Source organism: Littorina saxatilis, linkage group LG13, assembly GCF_037325665.1.
Source record: "Littorina saxatilis isolate snail1 linkage group LG13, US_GU_Lsax_2.0, whole genome shotgun sequence".
Lineage (NCBI taxonomy): Eukaryota > Metazoa > Mollusca > Gastropoda > Littorinimorpha > Littorinidae > Littorina > Littorina saxatilis.
In genome coordinates, this window is record NC_090257.1 from 17,380,692 (window position 1) to 17,399,168 (window position 18,477).

The following is an 18,477-nucleotide window of genomic DNA, read 5'->3' on the forward strand; positions in this document are numbered from 1 at the left end:
GAATAGCAGATTCTCAATTGAACCTTGTTTTTACAACTTTTATTGATGTGCGAGTCGTGAACTCAGTTTTTTTTTATTCAATTCCTTGTGCCGTTTGCTCTGCATTACATTATTCAAACACAAGTAAAAGCCTCGAAAATCTTTTGTTATGCAGGTTGCGGATCCGAGCGACCTCGCGGCGATCGTGTTCGTGTTCTTTCCTTTTTTATTGTGAAGATCTTCACACCAGTTGTTGCAGGTGGCTGCAAGGATTTGTGGGGATATTCCACTGATGACCAGAAAAGTGACAATGTGGAACTTGATGAGATGTGAATGGTAAAACCTAGAGAACTGTACATAGCGCTAGCGGGAGACAAAGTTTGTGTGTGTGTGTGTGTGTGTGTGTGTGTGTGTGTGTGTGTGCGCGTGTGTTTGTGTGTGTGTGTGCTCGCGCGTGTATGTGTGTTTGTGTGTGTGTGTCTGTGTGTGTGTCTGTGTGTGTGTGTGTTTGTGTGTGATTGTGTGTGTGTGTGTGTGTGTGTGTGTGTGTGTGTGTGTGTGTTCGCGTGCGTGTGTGTGTGTGTTCGCGTGTGTGTGTGTTTGTGTGTGTGCGTGTGTGTGCGTGCGTGTGTGTGTGTGTCTGTGTGTGTGTTTGTTCGGTATTCACTGTTTTTTCTTTAACGCAATATATCACCAGGCCATATCAAGTGTGGCAATTTATATGGATGTGTCGTCAGCATGTTTGTGATCCATCATCTTCGTGTTGTTTCATCCGACAATATTATGTATGACCTCAGCTTCAAGTGTGTGGTTCTCTAGCTCTGTCAAATACTCAAATCTTGCAAATGAAAGGTGATGCAGTTAGAGATGTCAATCAAAAAAACGAACTACCTGTTTTGTGATAGTCGGAAGACTATTTTATTTTTAACTGTGCTGTCTATCACGTCAGAACTAGAAAAGAATCACACAAATAAAAAAAAAAGCAACAAAAAAAAAAAACCCAAAAAACGAACGATCGTAACAAAGGAAGTGAGAAAGCAAGACACTTTTGGAGTCAATAAGATCAGCTTTCTCTGCAAAGTTATCAACTGTTGACACGTTTTTTGTAATCAATTACAACTACGCTCGCTGTGTGTATACGGCCAGACCAGACTGTCATTGATTTACTTCGGAAGCTCATGTGTGCTTGTGTATTGCGTTTCGTGGCCAACGGCATTTTCAACTGACAATCAAAGCAAAACAGCAACAACCACGCACATGTAACAGCTGGTGAGGCCTGCCATTATTTTTAGTCACCAAAGGACTTCATATTTGCTCATCATGAATGTTGCTTTGCGGTAGCCATACAAAGGCAGAACTGATTACACTGAGTGATGTATGGACATGCACCGTTGTCCGCCATGATGTGTTTCATTGCAGGTATGTGACTTGAACGCCGTTTTCATTGCTGGAATGCTGGGAATGAAAAGCAACAACAAGAAAGGTAAGTTTATGGAGACAAAACGAAACAGTCACTAGAACCGTACCTTACTTTTTGTGTCTACTGATCTTGAAATTGGACACCCAAGATTTGGGTTAGGGACACAGGACCAACAGTCAAACACTCGTCATAATGGAGGGTGATTATTGTCATCTTAGGATGTTGCTTCTTTTCCAAATTTTTGGATATAGGGTGCTACCAATTACAGGGCCGTGCACCTACTACGTTATGTCACAAAGAAGGTTTTGACCACACATAATGCTACCAAGTATAAGATGCACTGACTACATAAGTGTGATGGCGGTCAGACTGAGGTGCAGAGTGAGGGAATGTGAGAGCCAACGAGAGCAGAGAGCAGGCTGTCGTGATATTAATATTGCAGAGAAGATGATTGTGAATTCAAAACGTGCGTTTTCCTTTCGCCACTTTCACTGGTGGTTTAAAGATAGTATTACTAAGGCGCCATTTCCTGGTGTGTGGTCACACAATTACAACCCCCAGCCTGAACTGTATATTATATAGCTCTTGGAGCAATTTGAAACAGTTAGATATTATCCCTTTAACTGAGCTATGCAAAGGCTGCGAGACCATGTTCACACGATTGATGAGTTTGGAAAGTTTCTCAACACCTGTGTGGAAAGATGTTCGACCTTTGAAACCATTTTTGGACTAAGGTTCCTTTGAACAAAAGCCACACCCATGTTCACCTTCTCTGTCTGTTGACTCGAGTTGGTGTCGTGCTGAACAGTGATTGTCACTGCTGAGAGTTGCAGGTTTTATGTTGTTACAACCTTTTCACACTCAGGCAAATATAAGGGCGAGTTTGTTGTCTTCTAAAGACTTCACCAAGAGAAAGAGAGACTTAGACTTAGACTTAGACTTAGAACATTTTATTAAACACATAAAGGGTAGACATTTTAGGCCATAGGCTTAATCTTACAATGTGCCCTTTACATTCACACAAACACATATTCACGCGTGCGCCCGACTAGAATCATAGAAACATCAAGCATACAGTAATAATAAATGAGAAAAGTAGTAGAAAATACATGAATGGAACATCAATAAAGCAATTACAGAATGAAACATTAATTACGCAATCACAGAGAGAGAGAGAGAGAGAGAGAGAGAGAGAGAGGAGAGAGAGAGAGAGAGAGAGAGAGAGAGAGAGAGAGAGAGGAGAGAGAGAGAGAGAGAGAGAGAGAGAGAGGGGAGAGAGAGAGAGAGAGAGAGAGAGAGAGAGAGAGAGAGAGAGAGAGAGAGAGAGAGAGAGAGAGAGATGTAAGACGTAAGACATTTTATTGATTAAACACACAAGGTTCATTTCAACGGGGTGTGGGGAGGGGGGGGGTCAGTAATACATGCCGTGTGTTTGTATTTATGGACAATCACCCGGTTTTATCTCTTTCTCTCTAACATATACTCACACGAACGCACGCACGCTCTCACTCTCTCTCTCACTCTCTCACTCTCTATCTCTTAAACCTAAAGACATATCCAGCGCATGAATTAACAATATGGATAGGTGCAACGACAAACAAGTTTACAGTGCTAACATACATTATCGGCTTTCAATCATGCTCTATCGTTCCACGGCACAAACTCTCTCTCTCTCTCTCTCTCTCTCTCTCTCTCTCTCTCTCTCTCTCTCTCTCTCTCTCTCTCTCTCTCTCTCTCTCTCTCTCTCTCTCTCTCTCTCTCTGCAAATATTACCATTTCAAAAAAGGTTAATGTATAATAAAGGTGTTATAATGCATAAAGTGATGTCAGGATATGCACCGGAGACATTACGTGATAATTTTATTTTGAACTATAACAGACTAAAAATCATAACACCGACTCCACGTATTGACCTTTTCAAATCAAGCCTTCTATATTCAGGTGCGGTCCTATGGAACTCACTGCCTATTTTTCTTAAGCATAAAACAAACACAGACAGCTTCAAAAAAAATTATATGTCGCACATAATGCAACTAAACATGTGCTGAATGGTTCATCAATTCATTTAAAATGTATGTGCATGTGAAACAAAATTATAATAATATACTGATCTAAATTAAGATATGTTAGAAATTGACATATTTATCATTGGAAATTGTACTTAAAATGCAGCATGACAATTATTATTTTAAATTTGTATCTGTATATAATGTATTAAGTTTGATGTGATAGTTATTTGATTATATTGTTTTCTGTTCTTGTTGACCCTATATTAGGGCGAGGGCTGGATGTAAAAAAGCAATATTCTTGCTTGTCTATTACCCTCGATAATAAAGATTTTGTCTTGTCTTGTCTTGTCTCTCTCTCTCTTTCTCTTTCACTCTCTCTCTCTCTCTCTCTCTCTCTCTCTCTCTCTCTCTCTCTCTCTCTCTCTCTCTCTCTCTCTCCCCCTCTCTCTCTTTCTAACATACAAACATTTCCAGCGCAAAAATCAACAATTTGAATAGGTACAACAACAACACAGTAACCTTCTTCACTTACCTTTGATAGACCTGAATGTTAATAATTTCAAACACAGAGACTGCCATGTGAATTGAGGAAGGAAAGAACATTGAATGGGTGCCGAATAGCCAAATGGGTAGAAGGATGATGCAAAACAAACCAACCCTCCCAAAACGGTATCCTACTCCTCCCCAAACTGCACTATCAATTTCAACACAAACCCTCCCCCCCCCCGTACTGTTTTACCCCCCCCCTCATTTTTCCATGTATTTTTTACCATCACTACTCTACCCCCCACCCCCCCACCCCAAATACTCCCCACTTAACCACCAAATTCACTACTATCTGTCCCCTAAACCACACACCCCTCTTTCTCAAACCTGTACCTCCCCCCCACCCCTCCATCTCTTAACCTGCCCGCGTCCACAACCTGCCCCCCCCCTCCAACTTTCGCGCCCCCCTTCTCACACTACCTCCCCCCCCTCTAACGCTCACCTTCGCCTCCTCAGCCCTCCAATACACTCTCAAGGACTGACATTCGAACCGAAAAATCCACCGGAGTTTTGTCACACACAAGATATTATTGGCCTCGGGCCTGCATTGTATGATTGATAGTATTGCTGCGGCCAGCTCAAATTTATTCAGGCCCTCACTATATCATCCGGTCCTGTCCTGTGTGCTAATAAGTGCTGAGGACTTCATTTAGAAGCGGAAGGTTTATAGTCTTCGCAAGGTTTCGCAAGGTTTCAGGACTGGTCAGAGAATTTGCAAGGTAGGTGAAGTGTCTTCTATGTATATATTTGTCATTATTGTGCAAAAGGAATTTTTCCTAGCATATAACCAGGTCATGTCCCAAATAGACACTAGGTCTGGGGACAGAAAAACCAAGCTAGTTAGCATAGCATAAAAGGAATTTATTTATTTTTCTCCCATTAATTGCTTCTGTCGCTGTCATATTGATTGTGGAAGCGGAAGATTTATTCTTCAGGACAGGTCAATCACAGCAAATTGACAAGGCAGCCGAAATGACATACATGTGCATTTTCTACGGATTTCAGTTTTCGCCCACTCGCCAGGAATTCATTCGCACGGCTTCCTGGCAAGTGGGCGAAAACTGAAATCCACCAAAATAAGTTCATTGTGATATTTGTTTTGTCTGTTCACGTAAAAGACCGTTGGGTCGACATATTTGTGACTGTAACGTCATTTTGTCAATAACAACGTTCCAACAACTTACCTTTCTTGTTTTTTGATTCTTGTGTTGGAGAGTTTTCGAGTTTATTGCTCCTGTCACTAACACATTTCGGAAGCTGAAGGCTTTAGTCTTCAGGACTGGTCATTCATAGTGAATTTACAAGGTAGGTGAGGCGACATGTTTAATTTTGGCAGGGCTAACACCTTTCCGGTTCTCGCCGGAAATCCGTTTTTTGAAAACTTTTTAAACCGGAAAATCCGGTTTCTTAAAGTAAAACTTTGTTCTTTGTCCCGACAAGATAATAAACAAGTCGCGTAAGGCGAAAATACAATATTTAGTCAAGTAGCTGTCGAACTCACAGAATGAAACTGAACGCAACGCAACGCAGCAAGACCGTATACTCGTAGCATCGTCACTCCACCGCCCGTGGCAAAGGCAGTGCACGTGGAATTGACAAGAAGAGCGGGGTATTCGTTGCGCTGAGAAGGATAGCACGCTTTTCTGTACCTCTCTTCGTTTTAACTTTCTGAGCGTTATTTTAATCCAAACATATCATATCTATATATTTTTGGAATCAGGAACCGACAAGGAATAAGATGAAAGTGTTTTTAAATTGATTTCGACAAAAATTGTTTGATAATAATTTTTATATATTTAATTTTCAGAGCTTGTTTTTAATCCAAATATAACATATTTATATGTTTTTGGAATCAGCAAATGATGGAGAATAAGATAAACGTAAATTTGGATCGTTTTATAAATTTTTATTTTTTTTTACAATTTTCAGATTTTTAATGACCAAAGTCATTAATTAATTTTTAAGCCACCAAGCTGAAATTCAATACCGAACCCCGGGCTTCGTCGAAGAGTACTTGACCAAAATTTCAACCAATTTGGTTGAAAAATGAGGGCGTGACAGTGCCGCCTCAACTTTCACGAAAAGCCGGATATGACGTCATCAAAGACATTTATCAAAAAAATGAAAAAAACGTTCGGGGATTTCATACCCAGGAACTCTCATGTCAAATTTCATAAAGATCGGTCCAGTAGTTTAGTCTGAATCGCTCTACACACACACACACACACACACGCACACACACACACACACACGCACGCACATACACCACGACCCTCGTTTCGATTCCCCCTCGATGTTAAAATATTTAGTCAAAACTTGACTAAATATAAAAACAAGTCGCGTAAGGCGAAAATACAACATTTAGTCAAGTAGCTGTCGAACTCACAGAATGAAACTGAACGCAATGCAACGCAGCAAGACCGTATACTCGTACTCGTAGCATCGCCAGTCCACCGCTCACGGCAAAGGCAGTGAAATTGACAAGAAGAGCGGGGTAGTAGTTGCGCTTAGAAGGATAGCACGCTTTTCTGTACCTCTCTTCGTTTTAACTTTCTGAGCGTGTTTTTAATCCAAACATATCATATCTATATGTTTTTGGAATCAGGAACCGACAAGGAATAAGATGCAAGTGTTTTTAAATTGATTTCGACAATTTAATTTTGATAATAATTTTTATATATTTAATTTTCAGAGCTTGTTTTTAATCCAAATATAACATATTTATATGTTTTTGGAATCAGAAAATGATGGAGAATAAGATGTACGTAAATTTGAATCGTTTTATACATTTTTTTTATTTTTTTTTACAATTTTCCGATTTTTAATGACCAAAGTCATTAATTAATTTTTAAGCCACCAAGCTGAAATGCAATACCGAAGTCCGGGCTTCGTCGAAGATTACTTGACCAAAATTTCAACCAATTTGGTTGAAAAATGAGAGCGTGACAGTGCCGCCTCAACTTTCACGAAAAGCCGGATATGACGTCATCAAAGACATTTATCAAAAAAATGAAAAAAACGTTCGGGGATATCATACCCAGGAACTCTCATGTCAAATTTCATAAAGATCGGTCCAGTAGTTTGGTCTGAATCGCTCTACACACACACACACACACGCACAGACACACACACATACACCACACTCTCGTCTCGATTCCCCCCTCTACGTTAAAACATTTAGTCAAATCTTGACTAAATGTAAAAAGCCTCAGCTTCTGTACCCTGGCCTTTTAGGTTTTTCATTCTTTGTGTGTGTTAGCCCTGTTTTGGTATTGTACAACAAGGATTTAATTTGTTCGTGAACTGTTACTGTCACTGACGAATTGCGAGTTGATGCAGCTCTCTGATTAGATGTTATAGATACTCTGAAGATCAGATGTTATAGATACTCTGAAGATCAGATGTTATAGATACTCTGAAGATCAGATGTTATAGATACTCTGAAGATCAGATGTTATAGATACTCTGAAGATCAGATGTTATAGACACTCTGAAGATCAGATGTTATAGATACTCTGAAGATCAGATGTTATAGATACTCTGAAGATCAGATGTTATAGATACTCTGAAGATCAGATGTTATAGATACTCTGACGATCAGATGTCATAGATGCTCTGAAGATCAGATTTATAGATACTCTGAAGATCAGATGCTATAGATACTCTGAAGATCAGATGTTATAGATACTCTGAAGATCAGATGTTATAGATACTCTGAAGATCAGATGTTATAGATACTCTGAAGATCAGATCATACATGCACCAAACAGGGAAAGGTTGGGAAAACTAGGAAAGTTCAGTAATCGCATACAATCATTCAAACATGCAGACTGACAAATGAAGACGTGTCCCCCAAAATCATGGTAACAAGCTAAGTTTAAGGTGAAGCCGATCTATGTTTTGTTTTGAAATTTAGTCAAGTTTTATCTGAATGTTTTCCCATAGACTCGGAATCGAGACGAGGGTGGTGGTGGTGATAGTGATGATGATGGTGATGGTATAAACATGCGTGTGTGTGTGTGTGTGTGTGTGTGTGTGTGTGTGTGTGTGTGTGTGTGTGTTTGTGTGTGTGTGTGTGTGTGTGTGTGTGTGTGTTGGTGTGTGTGTGTAGAGCGATTCCCAGAAAGCTACTGGTCATATCCTTATGAAATTTTACATACAAATTCTTTTAGATGATATCCCCAGATATGTGTTTAAAAAAAAGAAGTTTTCTTTGATGACGTCATTTCTGTAAAAATAAAAGTCGAGGCGCCACCTTTGTAACCTCATGTTTCTATCAAAGTGATCGAAATGTTGGTCAAACACTATTTGACCAATGCGGACTATAGGTTTGCATTCCAACATAAAAGCATATACATAATTAATTTGTTCATTAAAACTCCACAAATTCTGATCAAAATTGAAATTCTAACAATAGATTAAAGCCATATGTACTCGATGACTATACACGCTAATTGCTTTACCAACAGCTGGAGACAGACTAAATTAAGTTCCCTGCAAAATATTGTGGTCTAGGACCCCTTAAATGTTGAGATATTTGAATTTTCATTTTGATCTGGATCGTCCTATTTATAGATTTGGCAGCACATGTAACGTTGATGCAAGGGAGAGAACACCGCGGCTTTGTTGACATCCTCACTTTTTCAGAGGCTAGAACAAGCTGTAATGCATGTATTATGGTCCGCGCATGGTGACGTATCGTCATTATATGGTCTTATGGTGCGTTTGACATCGATTGTGGGCAAACTACACTTTGTAAACACGGGAGTGCGTTAGTATGCCTTTAAAAAGGCTTGCTTTGTTCTATTCTTTATCTTTTCCAGAATGCAAAAGTATAAAGCTATGTTGTGTTTACTTTGAAAATGTGCTCAAAATTAAAGAAAATCGACCCTTTGTTCGTATGCTTCGCGGGGAACAACGCAGCTTGTCTCGGTCTTCGGGTTTCGGCTAGCCAAGCCTCTTTGGTGTTGTTGATGGACATCTTAGCGTAGCCTAGAACATCTTTGACCGATGCCAGGTTTTAAGCGCTGATCTTTTAGTTTCCGTACGACAGATTGACTTAATGTTTTGATATCGCTTCATGCGACTTGTTTTGTTTTGTTTTTAAAGGTACAATCCTACTCCTGTAAGTGATCATTTGTCCCATCACGGATCTGTCCAAATTTGTATTACATATGATCATGATAACATTCCACACATGAACACATACCAAAAACAAGAGGCGAAGCCTTCAAGGCTCACGTAAGAAATCGACAAACAGTAACACAAACTCAATCACTCCGTCACACATACACACACACACACAGTAAGCATAGGTGAAACTGTGCAAGAAAGCGAGACACTGCCATGGATCTGCCAACTAGTCTCGGCTCGCTCACAATAACAATGACCGAGACTTTCAGTAATTCCTTTGCGTGACGTCTAACCCTCTTACGTCATAATGTGACGTCTTCAAATGTTAAAGTTTCTATCACACACGTCAAACACTTTTGACCGAGACGTAATCTTCTTATAAAAATGCGAGCTTTATCCATAGACTCGGAAATGTTAAAGTTTCTATCACACACACACACACACACACACACACACACACACACACACGCACAGACAGACAAAGTTTATCATCGCATAGGCTACACTTACGTGAGCCAATGAACAGCCTGGCTACTTGTTGTTTTGAATGGATGTTTTTTTTGGTTGAATTAATTTTGCAGATTGACTAAGCTGACACTTACGACATTTTTTTTCATCAAAAATTTCCTACCGTGGCATGTAGGCCTACATTGCCTTTTAGTTTTGAATTTTTGTTCAAACACTAGACTCCGCATTTGTATCAATTTTCTTCAAGCTAGTCCTAGTTCTCTAGACTTTCGTCAATACTGACAGTCGGAGCTCATGAATATTCAACACTTTATTTGCCCAACCTGAAAAGAATATGCCAGCAGTAGCCAATAGAAGATCATTATTCATAACGACATGGAAGGTACTGTTACAGCCTGTCAAACAGTCCTGCGTATTATGCAGGAAAAAACAATGTTTTAGTCAGCGTTACAAGCAATGAAGCTCGCTTTTTATTCAGGGTCACGAACGAAGTACTTCAGGGGGGGGGGGGGGGGGGGGGGGGGGGGGGCGGACGGTACGAGGTGACATGTTTACAACTCCTCTCCTTCCCACGGTAATGTGAATAGTGATACAGTCGGTGTTAGTTTTAATCCCATTTGACGACATAGCTGCAAGCTTTCACAGTGCGCTACTTAAAGTCAGGCCCTAGAACACATTTATCGTTTTGTGTGTTCGAAGTTGTTCCCTTTGGACGAGGGACGGGCATCCAAACATTAGGTAACACGCACACAGGCGAACGTACACACGTATGAACACCGACACCGACACCGGCGACACCGACACCGACACACACACACACACACGCACGCACGCACGCACGCACACACACGCACGCGCGCACACACACACACACACACACCGTGAGAGAGAGAGAGAGAGAGAGAGAGAGAGAGAGAGAGAGAGAGAGAGAGAGAGAGAGAGAGAGAGAGAGAGAGAGAGAGAGAGAGAGAGAGAGAGAGAGAGAGAGAGAGAGAGAGAGAGTAGCATATTAGGTGATCGGTTAAAAACGGAGGGGAAGGTTTTTTGTTTTTTTGAGCACGCATATCTTCGTCTGTTTACCTTAAAGGTACTCTCCTTCTCGTGAAACGATCTCGGCTCGCCATCTCAGATCTGGCCTGGCTTTTATTAACATGGGATAAGACCATCCCTCAACTTGGTCACATTCCAAAAATCAACACCCTTACTGCTTGATGTGGTGAGTTGGAATTCTTTTGATGACTTAGTTTGCTAAAAAGTCACTTTTAGCTTTTATAAAATAAATTCAAGTTATCAAACAAATGCCACTGTTCACATGGAGCACTAAGAGTGTTCATTGTTAACACGTGACCAAGTGGAGGGATGGTCTTATCTCCCATCCAAAAGCCTGGCATAATTTGAGACGGGGAGCCGAACTCTTTGCACGGGAAAGAGTGTGCCTTTAACTGACATCTTTCTTGACGCTGTCTTCGGAACCTTGGGTATTCTTGATGTTTAAATATGGTGCTTTTTGTGTAAACCTATAACGACGACTTGTATAGTATAGGTAATAGAACGCAATCTAAAAGAACAAGACAGTAACCAAAATCATATCAGCAAGGAAAGCCCCCTTTGCCGCGGACAGCATGTTCAGAAAGTAGGCTAATTTTGCTAACAACATGGGCACGCGACCGTGTGCGCGAAGCCTGTGACTGTTAGTTTAAATGGACACACGGTCAAACTCTCTTCACACGCTGGGAAAACAAGGCTTGTTAGGACATTGACCTTCTTCCTCTGTCCACTGTCCCCCATACCCCCACACTTCCCTCCCATCCATCTTCCGCCCTCTTCCACCCTCTTCTCGTTGTACCCCTCCCCCCTTCTCTCTCCTCCCCCCCCCCCCCCCACATCTTTTCCCAGTTCATTCTCTCTCTCAAAACGACAGTGTGTTCGTCAGTTTCGTTGGACGCTTGTCGGCTTCGAAAACGAATGTGTACATAGAAGGACATGACGGTAGAATAAAGAGTGGTGACTCTTGTTGACCAGTACTGCGGATCGTTTCGGCCAGAGCAAAGCATGCACTGAGCATGATATTTTTGTCTCTGAAGTTTGGATACAAAACACAAGGAATTAGCTCAGCTGTCTCTGTTTGGCAATGGAAAAGGGGCTGCTTGATATACCTGGAAGATGGGGGGTCGAATTGTATGTGTGTGTGTGTGTGTGTGTGTGTGTGTGTGTGTGTGTGTGAGTGTGTGTGTGTGTGTGTCAGTGTATATATATATATGTGTGTATGTGTGTGCGTGTGTGTGTGTGTGTGAGAGAGAGAGAGAGAGACAGAGAGAGACAGAGACAGAGACAGAGACAGAGACAGAGACAGAGACAGGGTTATCTGAAGTGGAGGGAAACAGGTACGGTCTTGTTTGTGGTCGTATTTTTTCCTACATTTTCATCAACCAGTTCAGTATTTTACACCGATCGAATTTGATTGATTCACAAAACCAATAGTTGACTACCCTCACTTAATTCGGTAGCTCATCATCTCAGCGCAATCCAAGGTACAGTGAATCATTGACTGTCTGTCTGGTCAATATGAGCAGCAGATGGTACATGTACATCAGAATTATATCTGCCTTAGTGCAATCCGATAGGCAGCTGGGATATAAAGTCTTATACCTACCTTTTACGAACCAGGCAGAAGGCTCATACATGCACATCACATTTAAATATCCGGGACGCCCCCCTCCCCCCCCGCCCTCCCGGACAAGATTTTAAGATTTTTAACTTTCTTAAAGAGATAAAATTAGGCCCTTTTTAAAAAAAAAAATCTAAATTTAAATAAAAGAAAGTTTTGAAGTAACAAGTGTAAAAAGATATGACCTTTGAAAAAAAACAAAAAAACGTTCTTCCCTTTACCGTGATACACCCAAATGAAAATGGTTTCAAACACGGAGACCATCATGTAAACTGAGAAGGGAAACAAAATAGAATCGTTCTTGTATCTACAGCCAAATAAGTTGAAAGGACACGATTAACCACCAACTAAGCAACCAACTAGGCTTAAATATCTGCCTTATTGCAATCCGACAGGCAGGATATAGGATGATATCTGCTTTATACGAGTTAACCAGCTGACACGTATCAATACGACTTGCATTCTTGTATTGACAATCACTCACGCGTTTATAAATCAATGTTGCATATACTGTTCCTGATTGCAGTACGGCGTTTCAGATACCTGCCTTCCCATGTAAACGATCATGTAAACCACCACAGGTCTGTCCAGGCTTTTACATGGAATCTACTTGGACACATACCCAAAAATCAACAGCCTGTGCTGATTTCTGTACAGAGCAAGACTGGCTTGATATAAAGTGCGCGATATAAATTGCATAATTTTTTTTTTAAATCCCTGCGCTTAGAACTGTACCCACGGAATACGCGCGATATAAGCCTCATATTGATTGATTGATTGATTGATGGTTTGGTTTATCAGAATGCCATTGTTGTCAGTTACGAAGTTATATCCGCATAAATATACCCATCCTGGATCGAAAGCAGGCAAACTGTGGATTTTTGTTTTTATATGTGTGTCTAAGTTGAAGGATGCCTTTATTCCAGGTATTTTATCACCCGAAATCGGCGTATGGCTGCCTAAATTGCGAGATAAAAAACGGCTATTCACGTTAAAATCTACTCAAAACCCCCCCCACAAAAGCAACAACAAAAAACAACAAAAATCACAACAAAAATCACAACAAAACACCGCGAGTATACGTGGGAGTTTCAGCCCATGAGCAAAGCAGAAGAAGAAGAATTGTTAAACTGGAAAGATAACTTTATGGTTGTGTACATGCCATGTAGATGATCTACTAGATCATCTAGACGGGAGACAACCCACATGTAAAATGATCGCCACAAGGCAATCAGACGAACAGCATAATGGACTATAATAATTATGTACCCAATACGAACCAGACAGAGGCCGAGTTGTTTTACAGCGTGCAGTTCGATCCACACCGTGCGTAATATTGCTGATGGCAGCCCACAGTGTTAAAAAGAGAAGTCCTTCCCGTGTTAGGCCAAAAAAAAAAAATAGTCTGTTTACGGTAACCCGACCGACCCTATTTTTTTCGCGCGACCCTAGACTTTTTTTTGGCATTTGGGAAAAAAAAAAATGTTTTTTTTTGCAGAATAACGTAAAAATATGGTTTTTTTGGAGAAAAAAAAAATCCCGACCTACCGACCCTATTTGTTTGGCCTATGTTACCGTAAACAGACGTATTTTTTTTGGCCTTAAACGATTCGGCTCCCAATCTCGATCTGGTCAGGCTTTCACATGGGATATGATCTATTCACTTGGACACATACCAACATTCAACTGCCTGGCTGCCTGCTTTGCAGCCGGTGAATATTTTGTCATGAATTAATTTCGAGTCATAACTTCGTATCACTCTGCGAAATAAATTCAACACACAATTCCCACTCCGCACAGGGAACCAACCAAGCTGTTGATTATTGATGTGTGTTGAAGCAGAGAGATGGTCTTATGCCGTGTAAAAAAAAAAAAAAAAAAGAAGCAAAAAGATCGAAGCTGGTGATTCAACTCATTTTCACTAGAAGGATGGCGCCTTTAACGCTAATGTGGTAGTATACGCCATGAATTGGGAGGAAAGATGCTTATGGCGTTGAAGGAACATTGAGTTAATGAAAGGCTGTTGTTGTTTTTGTGCGGCGCTGACGCATAATATTGTGTGTCACGTGCAGGCGCTGTTGAGTTATAACGCTAAGAGTTGTGATGACGTGCGAACCTTCTCATTGATGCCAATGGGAAAATCGATCGGATTAAGGTACAGTGAAACCCCCCTTTTAAGACTCCCTCTCTTTTAAGACCATGTTTTCTCAGACTTTGTACTCAGAACCTCTGTAAATTTACCCCCATTAAGAAAAACCTCCCTCCTTTTTATATTTAGTCAAGTTTTGACTAAATATTTTAACATCGAGGGGGAATCGAAACGAGGGTCGTGGTGTATGTGCGTGTGTGTGTCTGTGTGTGTGTGTGTGTGTGTGTGTGTGTGTGTGTAGAGCGATTCAGACTAAACTACTGGACCGATCTTTATGAAATTTGACATGAGAGTTCCTGGGTATGAAATCCCCGAACGTTTTTTTCATTTTTTTGATAAATGTCTTTGATGACGTCATATCCGGCTTTTCGTGAAAGTTGAGGCGGCACTGTCACGCCCTCATTTTTCAACCAAATTGGTTGAAATTTTGGTCAAGTAATCTTCGACGAAGCCCGGGGTTCGGTATTGCATTTCAGCTTGGTGGCTTAAAAATTAATTAATGACTTTGGTCATTAAAAATCTGAAAATTGTAAAAAAAAATAAAAATTTATAAAACGATCCCAATTTACGTTTATCTTATTCTCCATCATTTGCTGATTCCAAAAACATATAAATATGTTATATTCGGATTAAAAACAAGCTCTGAAAATTAAATATATAAAAATTATTATTAAAATTAAATTGTCAAAATCAATTTAAAAACACTTTCATCTTATTCCTTGTCGGTTCCTGATTCCAAAAACATATAGATATGATATGTTTGGATTAAAAACACGCTCAGAAAGTTAAAACAAAGAGAGGTACAGAAAAGCGTGCTATCCTTCTTAGCGCAACTACTACCCCGCTCTTCTTGTCAATTTCACTGCCTTTGCCATGAGCGGTGGACTGACGATGCTACGAGTATACGGTCTTGCTGAAAAATGGCATTGCGTTCAGTTTCATTCTGTGAGTTCGACAGCTACTTGACTAAATATTGTATTTTCGCCTTACGCGACTTGTTAACCCTTACACTGGTGCAATTATGTAACAGATGTTACATAGCCACTGATGAATTTAACAGAGAGAAAAATAAAGAAAAACGGTCATATAAGTTTTCGCATACATGGGAGGTAATCGGAACCGACCAAACAGACTGAGCTAGTAGCGCGACATATGTCGTGACAACCAGGTGACAGTATACGTAAAGTAGCGCGACATATGTCGCGACAACCAGGTGACAGTATACGTAAAGTAGCGCGACATATGTCGCGACAACCAGGTGACAGTATACGTAAAGTAGCGCGACATATGTCGCGACAACCAGGTGACAGTATATGTAAAGTAGCGCGACATATGTCGCGACAACCAGCCTAAGGGTTAAGACCTGATTTCCTCAGATTTTTGAAGGTCTTAAAAGGGGGGTTCCACTGTACAGCAAATATCAGTCTGAATTAGATACCTTCACCCTTAACTTGTGGTGTCTATTCTCCGTGAGCTAAGGTCAATTTCAATCACTGTTTTATTTTACATTATTCTCAAACTTATTTGGTCTGTTCTACGCGTGATATGTATATTTCGATGACCGTTCGACTTTACGTTTTTCTGAAAAGCCTTTCTTTTCCAGGTATTTTTGGTCTGATTTGTCTCTGTTTATGTCTTTTCCCCCTTATTGTCAGGCACGTAGCATTTTCATTGTGTAATTATTTTGACCATCACAAATAAGACACAGAAGAATTAGCCTGGAGACCCGTTGGAACATAAATGGGAACTATTGAGCCGAACGTCCCAAGGCCTTTTTGTCACTCGATCGGTCAATTTTATTATTTTTATGTTTAGTCAAGTTTTGACTAAATGTTTGACTAAATCCCAAAATATATAAATATGTTGTGTTTTGATTGAAAACAAGCTAAACAAAACTGCAAATAAGGTTAATTTCGCTTGTGTTTCCAAGACAATGTGTCAGCGCTGTCTCGGGAGGTTCGCCAGGCTATGATTTACTTGTCTCGGTGAAAGAAATACAGTGCGCTGCTCACTTTCATTCTGCAAGTTCAACGGATTTATTCATTGTATTGATTTCGCTTTACGCGACTCGTTTCCTTTTCTTGTACATTGAATGAGCTTATGTAGGCTTATATATATAACAAATCTCAGAAGTAAAATCTCTTAGCAGAGCCAAAGAGAGAGGAAACAAAAAAATGTGTGTCCCTTCACAAACAGCCCTATTGGGGAAATCAGACCCTCCTTGGAAGGGGTGCATGAACACTCCGCGCACTTTCCCAATTTTGAAGCTTCCGCGCATGTGAAACTCCCGCGCGTGGTGTATATGTAAGATGCGCGCGTGTTTTAGCAAAATGTGATGTGAAACTAGCGCGCGTGTCTTTGCTCGGTCAAATGTGAGACATTGAGACATTAACAACTGACACTTGTATATCCATGAAAACTGACACTGTATATCTATATATTGAACACGTCTTTATTACACAGACAAGTCGATAAAAACGAATGAAGACTTAAACCATGCGTATAAGAATATTTTGTTCACTTATTATATAACAGAAATTACAGAAATTTCGGGTGTCTGGTATCACAGTCACAGAGACTGCAGCAAAGGTACAAGAGGGGGGAAGTCACAGCATGGCCGGCAAATTTTTCCAGGCCATGGACTTGACGTATTCCTTCCTGTCGGTGCACGCGCGCAAGTTGTATGAGCCGAACCAGTAATTCGTGCGCGGAAGTTACAACCCGATATTGCGCGGAGCATACATGTATTTTACAAGCGCGGAATTTACATATGCGCGGAAATTACCGGCTGCGCTTGGACGGGACCGAGTTTCACAAAGAGAATCTGCCCCGAGGGGAGAGTATCAACAGAGGAAACTAGTCTAGAGGAGGACCATTGTTTTACTACCGTGACCAGACACGTGTTTCGACACTCATGTGTCTCATCAGTGGTCTGATGGTAGATATGGCGAAAGGTGTCAACCCATGGTATCCAACCAAGAATCAAACCACTCTCTGAGTGGTAGATTCTGTTGGCACGGGAGACTACCCTCATCTGACAATCCCAAGAGGACATCTGTGAAGGGAAACTCTTTGATTTAAGGTCAAAGAGTGGAAACTACATTTATCAAGAAAGAATTTAGAAATTTAGACAAGTTTTAACCAAGAAATTAGGTTAAAACAAGCAACATTTTATGTTTTAAAATATATATGTTATATATACCGAGCAACAAAAGAAACACGAATTATTTTTCGATATTTTGATTTTAAAAAACGCAGTTAATCTGAGAGTGACAATTTTCGGGATATAGATGCCCTATGCAGTCATGTGTAACAAAGCTGTTGTGTAAATATTTTCCCATTGCTGCTGTCTCAACGCACGGGACAAGCAGTTTCCACGTGAAACACATGATGCGCGCTTACAGCACGTGCAAGCAGAGTAGGGGAAACCTCATGTGTGAGATGTGTTCACTGATGCATTAGTAATAAAAAGAGACCATGGCACGCTTACTGCCAGTCTAACTTTTGACAGAGTCAAGATGCCAAGATTGACACCAGAACAACGCGAGAGGGCAGTGGGTCGATTATCGGCTGGTGATGACCCAGAAGCGGTAGCAGTCGCTTTCAATGTGCATCTGTCAACAGTATATCGCCTTCAGCAACGTTTTGTCAACACTGGAAGCATTGCTGATACACAACGATGTGGAAGACCTCTTGTTACCACACAGAGACAAGATCGCCAGAGTCCTGCGACATCATTTGAGAAACCGATTCCATACAGCCAGTGAAACTGCCAGGAACACCGTCAGTAACCACCAGAGACCCATCAGTGGCCAGACAGTACGCGAAGACTTGCTGAGCGAGACCTCCAAAACTGCCGTCCAGCTAGAGGACCAGTCCTCACTCAAAGACATCGCATGGCGCGCCAGCAGTGGGCCAAGGATCACATCAACTGAAACTGTAGACAATGGCGAAACATTCTGTTCACCGATGAGAGCCGTTACTGCATTAGTCATGTTGATGGGCGTGTCAGAGTGTGGCGAAGAAGAGGTGAACGCTATGCTGGTGACTGCCTCATGGAACACAATGCCCAGGGTGGACCAAACGTCATGGTCTGGGGTGGAAT

The 18,477-nt window shown here is 40.9% G+C and overlaps 1 protein-coding gene across 2 annotated transcripts in view; it reads left to right on the forward strand.

Moving 5' to 3' along the window:
• Nucleotides 1–211: 211 nt before the first annotated feature.
• LOC138983748 (low density lipoprotein receptor adapter protein 1-B-like) overlaps nt 212–18,477 on the forward strand; it is a 26,806-nt gene continuing 8,540 nt past the window's right edge. The window contains exons 1-2 of one of the 2 annotated variants that reach the window (XM_070357058.1): nt 212–315; nt 1,399–1,462. The gene's annotated coding sequence lies outside the window, so the exon portion shown is untranslated. Of the gene's footprint in view, nt 316–1,398; nt 1,463–4,541; nt 4,674–18,477 lie in introns of those variants that run through there. The other variant, XM_070357059.1, reaches the window with a different exon arrangement.